This window comes from Aedes aegypti, unplaced genomic scaffold (genome assembly GCF_002204515.2).
Source record: "Aedes aegypti strain LVP_AGWG unplaced genomic scaffold, AaegL5.0 Primary Assembly AGWG_AaegL5_hic_scaff_883_PBJ_arrow, whole genome shotgun sequence".
NCBI classification, from domain to species: Eukaryota; Metazoa; Arthropoda; class Insecta; order Diptera; family Culicidae; genus Aedes; species Aedes aegypti.
In genome coordinates this window covers 29,455-43,923 of record NW_018736584.1, presented here as the reverse complement: position 1 = coordinate 43,923, position 14,469 = coordinate 29,455, and the positions used below count along the sequence as shown (strand labels likewise).

The window sequence follows — 14,469 nt, the reverse complement described above, 5'->3', positions numbered from 1 at the left end:
AAACGATCTATCTAGGTTGTTTTTTTTGGATTTCTAGAACTGATCAACTAACTACATACGCCTATATTTACATTTGTATATTATTCCAGGTTTATGTGCTTGCCTCTAAACCACAAAAGTGAACCTTAAACTAATTAAAAGTTGCCTAAGCGGTAAAGTTTTCGTATTGAAAACTGTACAAAAAATGGATGGATCAAATTTCCGTCTGTGTTATGACAGCCAATCATCCATAATAAATAGGTTAAAAGTATTGAATTTTACTACATCCTTATCCTGTTTCGGCAGGTTCGTATACCGAGAGTTCCTCCGAGGAGGACGATCTGTCGCCACGGGACAAGGTTCAGCAGAACTCCAAGGGATTCGCCGATTTCTGCGTGCGGAACATCAAGCAGCACTCGTTCGGTCGGCATGAGATCGAAATCGCCGAACAGGAAATGCCCGGAATTATGGCCCTGCGGAAGCAAGCCCTCGAGGACAAACCGCTGAAGGGGGCCAACATTGTCGGCTGTACACACATCAACGCCCAAACGGCCGTCCTGATTGAGACGCTGATCAACCTGGGTGCTAATGTGAGATGGGCTGCCTGCAATATCTACTCGACACAGGTAAGTTGCTCATTCTGCGCATGACCATCGTCTTATCTGATAATGACGATAACGTCGTTTGTTGAAGAAGCTGTGATGAGTGTTGTTTGTTCGTGTGTCAAGTGGCCCCGAAACGAATCCATTTCTCGGGAATCTGGGGCAAACCGCACTGACTGTCTATGATGAATGGCATTGGGTGATTGCGTTTATCAACATGTACTTTTTGCTTGTTTTTCCATTTAGAATGAAGTGGCCGCTGCCCTGGCGGAAAGCGGCGTGCCGATCTTTGCCTGGCGAGGTGAGATCGAAGAGGATTTCTGGTGGTGCATCGATAAATGTGTCCACGCGGAAACTGGCAGCCGAACATGATCCTTGACGATGGCGGCGATGCCACGCATCTGATGCTGAAAAAGTACCCCGTCATGTTCAAGATGATCAAGGGAATCGTGGACGAAAGCGTGACCGGAGTGCACCGCTTGTACCAGCTGTCCAAAACGGGCAAACTGACGGTACCGGCCATGAACGTTAAGGATGCCATCACCAAGACCAAGTTCGATAGTTTGTACAGTTGTAAAGAGTCGGTCATTGATAGGTGGGTTTGCTATGAGGGTCTTGAGGATGTAGAGATATGATATTCTTCTTCATGATTTCAGTTTAAAACGTGCCACGGATATTATGATCGGTGGCAAGCAGGTCGTCCTGTGCGGCTACGGTGAGGTTGGCAAAGGTTGTGCTCAAGCCTTGAAGGCGCTCGGTTGTATTGTGTACGTAACGGAGATCGATCCGATTTTGTGCCCTGCAGGCTTGCATGGATGGCTTCCGTGTGGTCAAGCTGAACGAGGTGATAAGGACGGTTGACGTCGTGATCACGTGCACCGGAAACAAGAACGTGGTGACCCGTGAGCACATGGACAAGATGAAGAACGGTTGCATCGTGTGCAACATGGGCCATTCCAACACGGAGATCGACGTCAACAGTCTGCGGACCTCGGAACTGCAGTGGGAGAAGATGCGTTCCCAGGTGGATCACATCATTTGGCCTGGCCCCGATGGGAAGCGCATCATCCTGCTTGCCGAGGGACGGCTGGTGAATCTGTCTTGCTCAAGCGTGTCGTCGTTCGTTGCGTCGATCACGGCGCTACTCAAGCGCTGGCACTAATTGAACTGTTCAACGCACCGCCCGGACGGTACAAGGCGGACGTGTATCTGCTGCCGAAAAAGATGGGTAAGATATCAGAGTTGCGTTTCTTTATACCTTTGGCTAACAATCGTTGGGTAAGTATAGACTAATTCTTTAAATTCCTGTAATTCGTTGATTCTGATTAAAGTCCTTTTGAATCCGACTTTAGAGATTTTCACCAACTCCAATTTTTCACCGATTTTTCCAGTAGCAAATCTTACAAAAAATCCTACATGAGTTCTCCCAAGAATGTCCCGAGGGTTTATTCTAAGGGCATTGAAGAAATTCTTTCAAGGGTTTTCCAGGAACTACTACGATAGTTTTCAAGGAGTTCTACGTCAATTTTCAGCTATATTCACTGTTTTTATTATTTATTTTTTATTTTTTTAATTGTGATTTGTGGTTTACGGCTAATCAGCCGCTGGGTGGAAGTTTGACAACTACCGAAAATAAACAATACATAATACTTTGTAATTGGATTGAATGGACAAATTGATGTGATGTTTTGCGAACAAGTTACACGTCTTCTTAGTGAGAATCGAACTGCACTAGCGCCGCCTGGTCGCAAAATATTTTATTTCTTGGCTCAAATAATGATAGCGCTTGAGCTACTGTCCGATCACGGACAGTAGTTGACGATGGCAATCCTTTCGTTTGAAGAATCCCTGCTTCGGTGGCCAATTCCTCTTCGGAATGCCAGGGATGATCGCCAATTCCTCTTCGGAATGCCAGGGATGATCGGCCAATTCCTTCTCCTGAAGGAATGCCTGGGGTGTCGATAGCTCAGACTGTGAATATGATTTGCAACAACAGTCCTGAAAAGGACTACTAGGTTGGCTGCTTTCGGTGAGGGAAACGCTTTTGGTATCGGTTTTCGAACTATGACGGTTTATTCGCGTGTCATACAACGGCTAGAAACTGAATGAATATCTGTGCACGCAAGCTCCTTAAGTAGGCTGCAGGTAGAAGGATTCATTGCATGCACAGTGAAATGGCTTCGGTGGGAATTCCACTGTCTTATGTACTACATACTGGATGCTGCAATCGGTGGTCCGGGTGGTGTGATGATGGAGAGCTCAAGCTAGTCGATCGGGTTGCGTGAAGTAGTGTGTGTGTGTGAGGTTCAGGTAGGAAAGGGTGCTTGTTAGTGTGGTAACCGAAATACTCGCGGCGACTCGAGGTTAGTTATATGTTTGCTTTACATGAATGGGAATATGGGGATGGATTACATAGACAGGATCAACAACAGGGTGAAACGACGACTGAACTGATCAGGGCTGAAATGTTGCACATCGTTCGCGTTTTGCGTGAACAGCTACTGAACTACTTTTCCGAAGACACTATCTTTCTAAGTGGTCAGGCTCCTGAGATATCTACAAACAGAAGTTTCATGCTCACTAGCGCCGCCTAGTGGCAAAATTTTCAATCAACTAGCTCGAACAATGATAGTCCTTAACTTACTAAGCAACTTTGCAAAGACGCAACCTCCTAAATGGTCAGGATCCTAAAATATCTGCAAAACAAAAGTAAAACCTCCATGCTCTCTAGTGCCACCTAGCGATCAAATTCCGATTAAATTAGGTACTATCAGATAGAGATTCACCTCCAGAACAAATTTACTAAAGATCCCAAGTTCCTATAGTAATCTGGATTTTGAGATATACCGATTTCAAACTGTGGTTTAACTCGAACCGTATATACCTAGTGCGTTCATTATTAAGCGACTTCCATGTACATTTGTTCCTATCAGGGACTCAGGAAGCAAAAAGGGACGCAATAAAGTTTGCCAAAGAAGCTTTTACTCGTTAGGGGGTTGTTGGGGCAGTGACATCTTTCGAGCTATTCAATCTGCTGGCATGGATGGAATCTTCCCAGCGCTTATCCAAAAAAGAGGAAGAGACACTGATCCACACATGGTAGAGATTTTTAAAGGCAAGTTTAGTTCTGGGACACATTCCAAACGATTGGCGTCAAGTTCGAGTTGTCTTTATACTCCACTGCACTGTGACGTCACGCATCAATTTTGACAGGTACTGGTCCTGTTGTTTACAGTTTGGACTTAGTACTTTTTTCGAATCATTCTTAATTTCGTGAAAGTTGCTGCGAGAGAGGTCAAATCCACTACAGATACCCACGGATCGTATTATTCTATCTTCCTACCTGTGGAAAATCGTCACCATCAGTATGCTGGTGATAGAAATGGCGAATATGAAAAAATGATGGAAAAAATATTGAGGGCGCGTTCGATAACGCTCTTTATTCGTCTATAGGTTTCGGCAATGTTGAGGAGAAACTTCGACCCATGCATGTATAGAACTACTTTGAGTTCTAAGTTTTCTAAGTTGAATTATTAACATTTGATTACGGATGTCATCAGTTCATGGTAAGGAATACGTGCTACCCGGACTGATCGTTGATCAAGAATGTCTATTGAGAATATTCAAGTTACCCTGCTTAGCCTAAGGAGGTAGTGGGAATCAGTTATTTCATTTCATTATTTACTCGATCACCAATCAGTGATCGATACTAAATTTTGGGCGTAGAGAGTGAGCAAGAGAACATACGGAGAAGGCTCTTAGCAACAAGTCGCTTGACGACGTTGCGCCGAGTTTGCATTGCGTGAAATATGAGTATTTTTATTGGGCACAGTTGGAAGTCAATCGACCATGCTTATGCACTCGTTTGCATTTCATGGCATAGGCAGTTCGATGGCATAGGAACAAATATTTTCTCAGAAATGGGTACCACTGGTGTGGTCCTTTTTTGGAAGAACTGAAAGGATAACTAACATGTGGTGATGCACATGTTACAATTGCAACCTGGGTACTATCAGTGCACCAGTATCCGCTCATGGCCCTATTTCCGCTCACTAGGGTAAAAATTGATTTTTCGTGTCAAAAATCAACATTTTTTCGCACGGATAAATTCTAGCAATATAAACAACTTTCAAATAAAGTCGTCTGACATTATTTTCATTTGATAAAATAATTCTTTATATTGAAAACATAAGACATCGTGAGCGTTTATTGGACCACTAGGAATTTGTGTGTGTTCCAATAACCGCTCATGGCGGAAAATTGAACAAAATTTTGAAGAAATGTCTTTTTCAGTATACAGGCTTCTTTATTACAGTAGTAGATATGGTTTGACCACAGAAAATATCAGGATAAATAACAAAATGTTGAAATTATGCATTTTTTAATAAGTTCGTCACGAAATCTGTTTACCGGTGAGCGGAAATAGGAACACTTAGTTGCAGTAACAAATGCAATTAAATATTTTTTCATAAAAGTTTTTTAAATTCTTTTTATTTTGCCGCTGATTACCTATACTTGGAGCTACACTGTGACATAAAAATAGTATTGATCGACACAATATTTATTTTATAATACACATTTGAACACATAACTTCCCCTTAAATGAGCGGAATCTGGTGCACTGATGGTACATGCTATGCTAGCAAATCGACAGATCTCATCTGAGCTGAGTGATTCGCGAATTACTGTAATGGCTACAAGGGGGTGCCCTCAAGGGGGAGTATTGTGGTCATTAGTTGGTGGACAAACTGCTAGATAGCTTAGAAAGAAGGGGTTTTGAAGTTGTTGGATATGCAGTTGACGTAGTCATTATTGTACGAGGCAAATTTGACAGCGTTATTTCATCAAGGATACAAATTGCTCTCAATCACACACTCTCCTGGTGTCAAGAAGAGAAACTAGGAATAAACCCTTCAAAAACAACAATTGTACCGTTCACAAAACGACGAAAGGTACAACTCCACCCTCTTTTCTTGAATCAAATACAATTAGTTTACTCAAATGAGGTCAAGTATCTTGGCATCAACACTTGAGCAAAACTAAATTGGAACACCCATCTTCAAACAATCATAAATAAAGGTCTCAATTCACTCTGGGTTTGCTCAAAGACCTGTGGTAAAACATGGGGTCTAAACCCAGTATGATCATGTGGATCTTATAAAACAATCGTTCGGCCTAGAATAACTACTATGCTTCCCTTGTTTGGTGGCCTAAAACAAAGGAAGCTTCGGCTAGAGCTAAGCTGAACAAAATTCAACGTACTGCCTGTATTGCCATAACCGGTGCAGTTCGTAGTACCCCCTCGTTTGCCCTAGATGCTAGAGGGTAACGAAATTGCCGATCAGCTAGCAAGGAATGGATCAACCAATATGTACATTGGTCCAGAGCCATTCCTTGGCATTTCAAACTCTGCACTAAACACGGAATTGAACAACTGGTTGTTCGGTCAAATTCAATCAAATTGGAATAGGTTGTACAGTTTCCAATGCGAATCAGCCCAAAAGGTTCGTAACAATAAACACGACACAAACACAAAAACTTTTAGGTCTCAAACAAAAGGGATCTCAGAACATACATCGGTCTAATAACTGGTCACTGCCCAAGCAGATACCACTTATACAAGATCGGTGTCGTCCAAAACACAAATTGCCGTTTCTGTGACGAGACGGACGAAACCTCACAACTCCTTCCCTGCTCTTGCAGTGCACACATCCATCGTAGGTTCAAAATATTTGGCATGCACTACTTACAGCCAGCTGATATTTGGAACGCATCCCCCAGGGAGGTGGTTAGCTTTATTAGGCTGATCACGCCAGATTGGGGGAACTACAACACAGCAACCTAGGACTTCTGCCCATCAATGGCAGATGGTTCAAAGTTCAGTCAAATGCGCAAAGTATTCCGGAGGCACATTTGCTACTGGAAAACATTGTGTACATAGAGTAATAGGGTATATGTATCACAATAGTCCTAAAAATGGACGCAGTGATCCCACACACGACAGAAGAATAATAATGTACATTTGTTTATTTTACCGTATTCTAAAGGGCCATACTTCAAATAAAAACTATCGAGTATTGTTTTTAAGAAGATTCTTGAAGAATACATTTTGGTTTGGTGTCAATAGATATCTTTGTTACAAAATGATAGCATATAAATCACAACTGTTGTACAAAAAACAACAGCGCGACAGCCCGAAGGTTAATGTACCATCAAACTACATACACACCAAATTTTAAGTTTATTGGAGTTAAATTGCAAAATAAATCCTTTTTTTGACCCATTCTCACCCCAACGACGGTAGTTGTCAAAATTCAATGCCCTTTTCAACGGTTTGGTTGGAAAGTGTGGTGACTCCGACGCAATCAAGCTGCAGTACCTGGATAAGACGTTGATTGGTGAAGCTTCCGGCATTCCTGATGCGAATATCATCAACAACAACAATTATGAGCAAGCGTGGCAGATGTTGGAAGAGCGTTTTGGGAACCAACGAGTGGTTATCGACACCCATATTTCTAGTCTGTTGTCGATGAAATCGATTGCCAAGTAGAGCTACAAGGAGTTGAAAGACCTCGTCGATACCTGCAATCGTCATGTGGAAGGATTGCGGTTTTTGGAGCAAGAAGTCAGCGGAACAGCTGGCTTGATAGTGGTGAAAATTTTGTCCATGAATCCTTGATGGTGAAACGCGGAAGCAGTGGGAGGTAACCATGGACCATGGAGAACTGCCTGACTTTGACAGACCATGAAGTTCCTCAGAAGTTACTGCCAAATCTTTGAGAGGTGTGAAATCGATAAGATGCCTTCTTCCAAAGTTATCACCTAACCACCTGGGATGGCGGAAACCAGCTTTTTGCCTAGATCGTCCCATCCTGCAACTTCGACTCTAGTGGAGAACATGTGTGAGATATGCCAAGGCCAGCACTGCAACTAGAAGTGTCCGTCCTTCTTGAGTATGAGTATTGATCAGCGAGCTACCAAGGTGAAGCAATCTGGGCTGTGTTTCAACTGTCTCCGGAAAGAATTTGAATGTATCGTCTCAGCAACCAGAAGTGAAGACGGCAGTAGCGTCTTCTGTTCCCGAGGGACCAGTGTCTATAGCGTGTTCCAGTATTCAGCTTCGTGCAAAACATGTATTCCTGATGACGGCGTTAGTGAACATAGCTTCAAAAAGTGGTAGAGTCTTTAAGGTGCGTGCCCTTCTCGATTCTGGGTCCCAGGTCAACCTAGACCCTGCCAACGTACCAGTTGAGTGAAGAGCAGGAGATTGAAGATCTTTTTTTTGTAAAAACGTATCGACGAGATGATGAAGGCTGATTCGTGGTTTAACAACCGTTCCGCGATGTCTGTCAATCAGCTAGGAAAACTCTCGACCTATTAGCAATGACGAGATTTCTAGCAAGCGAGAAGCGTCTAGGCCAACCAAATTGAGACGAAGGAGATGCACCAAGCTTTTATGAAGAAGTACGAAGGTCTTGGTCATTGCTATGGAAATTCGTGAGGAAAATGATCATCCTTCTCAACAGATTATTATTTTCCATTATCATGCTGTACTCAAACCATCGAGTTCCAGCACAAAGTTACGTGTTGTGTTTTGATGGCAAGGCGAAGTCTAACGGACTATCCCTTAACGGTGGTGTTGATGATTGGCCCCAAAATCCAGAGTGATCTATTTTCCATTGTATTGCGATTCGAAAGCGTACCAGCGCATATTCTGGCGTGACTATTCAACGGAACCGATACGAGTAATGAAGTTATCGCCAGTGACCTACGGACGGCACCAGCATCCTTTCTAGCAATAATGTCCATGATTCAACTAGCGAGAGATGAATGACCAATTTTCCTGAAGCTGCAGAGGCCATACTAGAAGATTGTTATATGGAGTGGCTCTTCAACATTAGAATCCGCGAGGCAGCTGCGATGCGATATTGCGGATCTTATGATGGAAGGCAAAATCCCCATCCGAAAGTGGTGTTCAAACGATGATGAGGTGCTTGGAGGGAATTTTGGATGAGGATCGAGAGAAGCTGGTTCGTATTGAGGATTCTGGTGCCAACGAAACTATTCGAGCCCTTGGTGTTTTGTGGAATCCCAAAAGTGACAAGTTTTTTTCTGGAGAAGTCCGGAATCGATACCACTCGCCGAGCAGATAACGTAAAGGAATATCCTCTCTCAAATAGCATGGCTTTTTGACCCTCTCGGCCTGATATCAGCGGGTAATTGTGTTGCCAAGTCTATCATGCAGCAGCTATGGGCAGATGGTTTGGACTGGGGCGAGGAACTGAGAACGAGTTGTTAAGTATGTGGATTCCTTTTATCAGTCACTTATGCAGCTCTATGAGAATTAAGTACCCAACAGGGATCCTTAGAGAAATTCTTGATCAAAAATTTGAAAAACTTGAACAATTCTGGAGGAAATCCACTAATATCAGTGGAAGTAGAAAAAATATTAAAAAGAATTGCTTGAGCTCTTGAAATTGTCCTAAACGGAATTCTTGGACGGAATCCTGGTGAAATCAATCAATAAATAAACTAGAGGATTTTCTGAAGAAATTTGTGGAAACAATATGTGGATTAATCCCTGTACGAATTGATGTTCAAGACTTTAGAATTGTTTTTGGGGAAATCCTTAAAAGATGTAGGTTAAATTCTTGCAAGTACAATAAAGTAATTTCATGGCGGAATTTTCAAGAAAGCCGTAAAGCAGTGCTTCCCAAACTTTTTCAACTTTCGCCCCCGTGAGGTCAACATTTATCTGGAAATCGCCCCCCTGATATGTGATTTCAAAAATTTATTTTATAAGGTGCCTGTACGTCAAAAAATGTCTTCGACTCGCATATCTTCAGAATCATAATAGAATAATTATTATGTACATTTAAAAATATTTTCTAAAATATCGATATTCCAAAATTGATTAGGAATGATTTTACTAGATTGCAATTTATAATAGCAATTTTAACAATATTTTTCGTGCATTATAGGTTACTGAATAAATTTCGATTCAAGTCGGCCCATTTAAACTATTTGAATATAATTTATACATAGGCGCCAACTTGTGACGTAGTCGGGGGATGATTCGTTTATGGTAATTTCATGATGATATATCTTTTATTTCTAAAATTACTGCAACAATTTTCAGAAGCTGTGAATAATAATGTTTGGACGTTTCTGGGAACGTTTTTTTAAATTCAATCCAATATGCACTGAACAAATATATGGAAACCCAGATTGCTTCTCAACTCATATTTTCAATGCAATATATAAAAAGGTTATTTTTCTAACACCAAGAAAAATTTTGTCTCTAAAATGACTTGTACTATAAGAAAAGATAATAATGAGTGCAACAGACACTTCAAAATGAGTACGGTTTTTTTTTGTAAAACATCTAGAATCCAATGGAAGAAATATTAGCTGCCTAATCTCAAAGTTCCTACATGAAAATCATTATAGTATAATATTGGGCATTTGATTTTTTTTAAATTCTTAGATACATGTTTTGTACATTTAAAATATGTTGTGTTTTATATGTTATCTATGACTAAAACATCCGACCTAGTGAAAATTCAAATACCAACCAATTCATAAAACTCACATGATATTAAAAACCTGAATGCATAATATGTGTTTGACAATTATCAAGTGTAGTCTATCATAATTTTGAAAATGACCCTAATTGAAATATTTCGAGCCTAGGTAAAATATTACTGTAATTAGTTAAGTTGGAATTGATTAACCTTCCTAAGTAAATTATGAGTAATTATTTCCAAATGCCTGTTGTTAGCCTTTTCGCCCCCTTTTCTGAATTTTTCGCCCCCCAAATTCTGTTTTATAAATTTTCGCCCCCTAGAGCCCTGAAAATCGCCCCCATGGGGCGAATTCGCCCCACTTTGGGATCACTGCCGTGAAGGAATCAATAAATTCTCGCGTTTAGTATCATACAGCGTATCTGCAGTGATCGATTTCTCTTCGTCTACTTTCTCTTTTGATTAGTACACGAAGTTCAATCGATTTTCGAGCATTTTACAATGCGAAATCATGGAAGGACGATGAGTACTTTCTACTGAATCAAAAATAAAAGTCGGCAAACCTTCGCCGGGTCTAGTATTTAGCTAAAGAGAAAATCGATGAAGAGAAATCGATCACTGCAGTTACGCCCTTATGATACTGAACGCGAGAAATGTATTCTATGACCTAATGAACTTCGACCATCCAGTCGTTTACCAAATATGTAATAAACTAACGGGTGTTTATTAAAACATGAGAATAATTTCAATACCTTTCTGTAATTAAAGTAGAGAGCGTTATTTTTTTTCTTTTCAAGATAATTGCTCTCTTGGTATGTTCTTCTCACTTGGATGCTGTCAGTTCAATCAAAGATGGCAGTGAAACAGCAAGCCCAGCAAGCACTCCACGAGCGTGTTGTACGGTTTTACGAAACGCATGGTCTTCGTGGAAAAAAGTTTACGGTAGAACACTTTCGAGATGAAAACGTGCCCTTGAGTACAGTTTACCGGATCCTGGCATCCCTGAGCGTGGAGCGGAAGGCCGGTAATGACGAAGAAGAAGGAAACGTTGAAAAAGCTGTTCGACAACAAGGATGGAGCAAGTTTGTGTAACGCCGGGCCGAAAATATCGCTGCTTACATACCTTAATTCACAGAACCCTCAAGATGGAGGGCATCCTCTGTCGGAGAAGACTCGATTCCCCGAGTACACGGATGAGCAGAGAGCGACCCTGAAATCGCAGTGCCGGTGGACGACGAAGATGAAGAACTACCGCGGGGTGTAATTCGTGCGGGAAAGTTATGCTGTCCATTGGCAAGTAAGTCTTCTGGCCGGAACAAGGCGTCTTCCCGTTACACGGAAAAGACGCTGGACTATCTTGAGCAGAAAAATATAACGTACGTGCCGAAAAAAAGGCACCCGATCAACTTGCCCTAAAGGCCATCCCTTTGAGGATTTTTTCGGCTGCCCCAGTGTACAAAAATAATTGGCGGTCAAGGACAAAGCAGTTGACCACGAGGATCCGGAACCTTATCCGGAAGATGGTCGTGAGTGTCGTCCATCGCGACTAAATTACGTCGTATGGCCCCTTCTCCAATTATTCATTGATGTTTTTTTAAGAATAAACATTTTTTGTTGGACACCCGTTATGTTGCACATTACTGCTTTTTACACAGGCTTACGACAACTTATTCAAAGAATAAACCTTAGTTCTGTGAAATCGGCGGTAAAAGAAAAACGCATTTTACTTTAGTTAGCGAGTTTAGAAGTAAATTGTAATTTCAAACAACCGTAATAAAAAGCGTTTGATAAAAGGTGGAGCAAAAGGATAATGGATGGAAATATCTTCGAAACTAAAATACCCTGATCTAAGATTTATAAATCGTAGAGTAAGTTTCGAATCTTATTACTGTTTTCCATTTCTGAACCCTCTCCACGAATGATGTAAAGATAAAGCAAGGCCACACTCAATAGCACAGATCAGAAACTAAATAGCGTTCATCGCTAGAAATTTTTTATCGACTGGTCATCACCAATCAGCAACCAATCGATCAAATTTTCAGCGTGATCAGTTGTTAGGCTCTATAGACTTGTACTTTTGAAAATTCGAGGTGTAGTTTCGGTAAGGGAAACATGAATCGGGATTTTTGTGCTAACATTTAACCATATTGTACTATTATAGGTATCTGCATTTCGTCGCATATTTTTCGAATTTTTTTGTTGAAACTACAGATAATGAACTACTGATGTTGTTCATTTACAACATGTATTGCATCCATTTGATAATCAGAATATTTCCATTCCTTGCTATATCCAACAGACGAGTACGTTGCCAGTTTGCATCTGCCCCACGTTTGGGATGCCCATCTGACGGAAATTGACCGACGATCAGGCGCGCTACATGGCGTCTGAACAAAGCCGGTCCCTTCAAACCAAACTACTACAGGTATTAGTTGTTCGTATTGCGTAAACAAAAGTAAGCTGCAATTGTAAAGCATTTTCCGGGAAACAAAAATGGAGGAAAAAGTATTTAATTTAAGAGTTCGATCGGGATTTTTCATTTTGTTTGGAAACAATTTAGCGCATGTAGAAACAAATAATATCGCAGACGACGGAAAAATGTACCGGACTTAAAATTGGCCAAGCTACTTCTGGACAAGTAGTACCGTAGACAATTTTTAGAATCGTAGATTTAATAGAGACAAAATGATGAAAATGAGTAAGGCAACGCGCAGCAAAATTAAGAAAAAAAAAGTAAGAAACGAAACTCTTCCGCTTCCACTATTATGCAAAAATAGGAAAACGAAACAAGCTGAATTATACACTGTTACAAAATCGCAAATTAACAAAAAAAAAAAAACTATATTAGAATCGGGAAAAGAGGTAACAAAATCACGAGGGAAACGGACAGGTCCCATTTATCAACTTAAACGTTTTGTCGTTTTTCCTATTTTTCGGTGCACACGTTATCAACGATGCTCTAATTCGATGTGTCAATTATAACGATTAGTTACTGATACGTTTTGTGTGCGATTTATATGGCGGCAGCGAAAACAAACAAACAAACATTACAGAGCGGAAGTTCTTTCCCACGCTTTATCGCCAATCCAAATTACATTGAATTTGGTCGATTCGAACAGGGTAAATACACACTTGATCGATAAACAACCCAATAAAAAATCACATATACACGAAATATCGCACCATTCACCGTTAGGACTGCATTTTTTGTTTTCAGAACTCTATCAAGGCATTTACATTAGCGAAACGCAAAACTGCTCCACCGGGATTGAGGGGGGCTGCGTCCCCTTCGATTGTTATCCTTACAGTATAAAGAAGAATAGCGATTTCTTTGGTCTAACTTTTGCGCGCACGCATTCAATCCACTACCTAGTACATATTTGCAGCAGTAGACGCGTATTACTATTATTATTATGATTAGTTACAAAAGCTATTACTATGCACCTTATGATTATGATTATCATTGATAAATTTCAGCCGAGCGTAGCAATTGCACAGTGAAGTTAAGAATATAACAACAATTTTAAGGCGCGTCGTGTTTTTCTTTAGTGTGTAGGGTAATTTCACAGCATTCATTGAATTGGTGTTTTTTTTATCCCGGGCTGAATTGACTTGTTAACATTGATTTAGTGTGTATCCTCTGATTTTAAAAGCTTTCTTATGCCATGAAGACGAAAATTTTCTTCGGAACCAGGAACGAATACTTAGATCATCGTGCAGAGTTATTCTTTATCATGTTTAATATAACCACTGACTTTAGCCTCAACATTTACTCATCTTGTTAGCCCGAAGTCTCAATCAGACTCGGCGATTGATATAGTCAACGGTTTTGGCACTTGTTTAAAAATCTTCACTGTTAATTCATAGTCACTCCAATCCGGAATTTACAATGAATCGTACGTATTCTCAGACCCTTATCTCCCCGGAACCTTACGTACTTGATACTTGATGGCTACAATCCGCGTACGTTGAATCTACGCCGAATGGATAGTTCTCCTCCACTGGATTCGGTCCTGAGATAATCGCTTCCAGTCGCCCTGAACGTTGATGCCCTTAGGTCTACAAAAAGGAATCGTATTCGCGGCCTACCGTATTGTGGCCGGGCCAACCATATGCAATGAAGAGGTAGAAAAAATGCCGAAGCTCGTCAGATCTCCAACGAGGAGTTATAGCAGCTGTGAAAGCGCTGAAGCTAAACAAGGCCCCGGGTTCGGACGAATCCCCAACGTGGCACTCGAAGCAGCGGTCTTGCGTATCCAATATGGTAAGGAAGGTTATGCAGAAATGCCTGGACGAAGGTCAATTTCCAGAAATATGGAGAATTCAGAAACTGGTACTGTTGCCGAAGCAACAGGGATCCAGGA

At 41.1% G+C, this 14,469-nt stretch overlaps 1 pseudogene; it reads left to right on the top strand.

Annotated features, from left to right (window-relative positions):
* The first annotated feature begins 254 nt into the window (after positions 1-254).
* On the top strand, positions 255-13,238 carry LOC110681433 (annotated as a pseudogene).
* Positions 13,239-14,469: the final 1,231 nt, after the last annotated feature.